This window comes from Pinus tabuliformis, chromosome 8 (genome assembly GCF_031772625.1).
Source record: "Pinus tabuliformis cultivar Carrire ecotype Pingquan chromosome 8, CPIR1, whole genome shotgun sequence".
Lineage (NCBI taxonomy): Eukaryota > Viridiplantae > Streptophyta > Pinopsida > Pinales > Pinaceae > Pinus > Pinus tabuliformis.
Genome location: NC_142294.1, coordinates 1,569,197,917 through 1,569,201,806, shown reverse-complemented (window position 1 = coordinate 1,569,201,806; position 3,890 = coordinate 1,569,197,917).

Sequence of the window (3,890 nt, the reverse complement as noted above, 5' to 3'; positions counted from 1 at the left end):
GGAAGATGATTGTTCGGATGCAGGCATAACAACCAGTTTTTAGTTATGGATTGATTCATCAAGGGAATTGGAATCCCTTGAGGGATGGTATGTGCATGTGCTTAGTTGCAGGGCAGCGTGTTGGGAGCAACAGGTAACATAATTGGTATATTTTTATATTTATTTATGCAACGATAGTTGTGTGTTTATGGCAATATGATGCAGGGATTTGCATGGCAAAGAGATTGCCATAGATCTTGAGAAAGGCTTGGTTTGAGCTTTCCCTTGGAAGCACTGGGAACCATGGGGGTTGAGTCATGGTGTATGTTGAAAGTTTTGTGCTTTCAGTGTTTTATTATTTGTTTGTGCTTGATTTGTGATTTTGAGTATTTTTAGTGCATGGCTATGCCACATTATTTGTGGTGTTGTATCGTTGTTTGGTTTTCCTTGTTTTTCTTATCTTTCCTTCTTGTTCTTACCTTTTACATTTGAGAGTCTTTGGAATTGGTTGGGGAAACAAAAAATCTAATGGAGCTCGAGGAGAGATGAGTAGTACCTGACAGGTAATGTAAGACTCAGATGAAGCCTAATGCATGAATAATAGGCAATTGAAGGCAAGAATATGACAACCAATTGGGCTGGTTGGGTCCATTGGGGTGAATGGACAATAGTAGGAATATCATGAGAAAGGTAACATGAAAGGTAAATTAAATGGATTTGAGGCATCAAATGCCTTGGCTATGTTGGGATATGTTGTTCTCAATGTTGTGCACAGATAAAGGAAGTTCTCTTAACCTTGACCTTATGAACACTGGTAATTGTGTTGTGATTATGATTATGCTAATGCTTATAGATGTATGTAAGTATGTATGCCATTGTCTAACAGGGTCGTGAGGTATCGTTCTTATGGAATAATAATTGCTTTATGCAGGTGAATGACATGAAAAGGTTCCTGGTTTTATGAGGAATCAACTAGGCAGAGCGGCCCTGAAAGTTAAACGAGGTTAGTATCATGTGGATATGATTTGATATTATGTACTTGTAACTATGCCTATGTTTATGTTATGGAAATAAATGTTGAAGGATACATCAGTGGAATGAAAGCAGTGTGATCTACAACATGCTGGGACAAGTGTGGCTAAGTGGGAAAAAGCCAGAAACTAGGGCTTGGGTTGAGGGTGCATGCAATAATGCGTGGGAAAGACACTAGAGGTAAGAATGCCTGGTAGAGACGATGCGGTTTCTAGATGTGCAATATTTTTGTTGTATACATGTTGTATGTATTGTGCTGTATAATGTGTGTATGTGTATGTCTTGGGATTGGTTCTCGGGATCCCTAGAAGTTGTGCGTAGGGACAAGATCTTTGGAGCCCTGTAACAACTTGGGTTATCTAGAAGCTATGGGTTGGGGCCCTGTAACAACTTGGTTTCTCTAGAAGTTATGGGTTTCATTAGCATTTCTAGATGGAATCAAAAGCACATTTGGAGTGTTCCCTGGAACAATGAGCCGATAAATATTCACCTAGAGAACAAGTAGCGCAAGGATTGTAGCATTGGACATTGGATGCAGACTTTGATTTGGTAATGGATTTTGGACTTCCTTGGAAGGAGGTGAATCCTAGTACTACTTTGAGGGTGGATGTGTGAGCCTATGGATTCTCTTGTTGTTGATGCAGACATTATATCATTTTATTTTATGGTCAGAGCAAATGTGAATATGTATATGAATGTAAATACTATTTTGAGTTGTGATTATAAATCTCCATAGCTAACATGGTTATTTGTTGGTTGAAGCAAATGTATGTGTATATCATTGTAAATATCACATTGATATAGGTTTATAAAGCTCCATAAGTAGTATGTTTGTCATGCTTTTAGCAACGGTCATTGTAAATATTGCATCGAGCTATGTTTGTAAAGCTCCATAAGTAGTATGTTTGTTGGTCATAAGTGTGGTAGTGTTTTTGTGGAAATGGTGTACCAAAATACACCTCCTTAGCAGTTGGTTGTTCCCTGCAAAGGATCACAGACAAAGTTGATGTTGTTAGTGAACAAACTTAGATAAACAAAGCATTGCAAATAGTGAAAACAATGCATATACAAACATGAACTAAAACAAAGAGATAAATACACAAACAATGCTCAATGGAGCAAACAAGTAAAAAAAATAATGGAAAAAGCTCCCTTTATTGACTGTTGGTAGTAGAAGTTGAATACAATAGATGAATATTAAACACTTGAAGAGAATTATTTGAGCTATGGTGCTCAAAAATCCTCAGCAAGGAGGTTATTTTCCTCAATATCTTTGCAATCTTCTCCTCTATCTCAAAGAAGTATGAAGGCTCTCTCAATGGTGGACTCTTCTTGTTACACAGTGATTTGTCACCATTGGTCACCGTCCCTGTTACCCCTTTCCCGTACTTTGGAGGACTCATTCCGGGACCTGTGAGCAGTGACATAACTTAAAAACACTTGCATTATGTTCCCCTAAGTATGGACATCATGTGCCCTGAAGACACCTCCTGCAAAATATCCCTGAAAAGTGCCCTTTTTCCATTAGCGCGGGTCCACAATGTATCACCCGCGCCAGTGAATGATATCCTCAAAAGAAGGTGCGACCATTGGCGCTCTGTCTTAGAGTAACACCCGCGCCAACCAAGTTTGGAAGAGATTTTTAACAAACGCCCGCCCAGATGTTTTTTCCCTTCAAGTCATGAAGTCTTTTGAGGATAAAGCTCATCTTCTAGATGTCGAGAGTCATCATCTATCCCTTACATCTATCCACAACGACTTTTTGGAGATAATGTCAATCCATAATGGGTGTCTTGATGCATTGTATCTTCCTCCCCTTCTCCATCTATAAAAGTTTGTCCTCATGCATTTGACAAGCTAGTTTTTGAGTAGAGGTGATAATGCTGGTAGTGATAACACTTGTCTTGACTGATAGTAAGAGTCTTGGAGCATAGGGAGGTTATGCTGCTGGAAGTCTGAGAGAGAAAGGTCTTTTGCAAGACATATGTAGCTGCTCGCCCAGCCGGAGGAGAGATTCAATGTCAGAACTTTGGTTGTACCTTTCTCTGTTGATTATTCATTAATAAACGACTATCATTATGGTTCCGATCTTATTGTTCGTTATGATAATGTTTGATCTATATCTTTTCTGACTGATATATAGTTCTATTTAGTGGATTTTATGCTTGTATTCGCTTCGTTCTTTGCATGTGCAGGTATCCATTCGCGGAGATCGTGACCTGCCGGAGCAAAGGAACGGGAGTATCAACTCTTCTACGACACTAGCGTTGGACTCCAGGTTGGTTCTCATAATCCACTTTCAATTTGCAACTAGGAACTTGCATGGTAGCGTTAATTGATTGTTGCTAGACCCATTTTGGGCTAGTGGGATCGCCTCTGTCCGCAGAGGGGATTTACCTCTCCAACACTTCTCCTCTCACTAAGATGATGGTTTGCTTAGAAGCAATATGGCCAACATGCTAATGTTCTTACTTTCTTTGGTTTCAACAATTGAATGTTGGATTGCTCTAATAACAATTTGGACAGCAAAACATTGTCTCATATTTTGGTTCTAACATGGCCTGTTTATATAGAATTTTTGAATCTATCTTCCCTCTCTTGGTCCATGAATGACATTTACTCATGAGTAGGACAAGATGATTCCATTTAGGGTTGCATATCTTCTGGGCAACTCTAATTCCGTTGTCCTGGACTGAGACCCTATCAGGGAATCACCTCCAAGTGTGTGAAGTGGTCCTGAATTCACCAAGTCATCCATTTTCTCGACCGCGCAGATTTAGAGGAAAATTCCATGTGGTGCACGGTCATCGAATAAACAACAACGGAGTCCTCAATTTTTTAACTTTACAAACTTTGGACCTTAGGAGAAATTATTATTT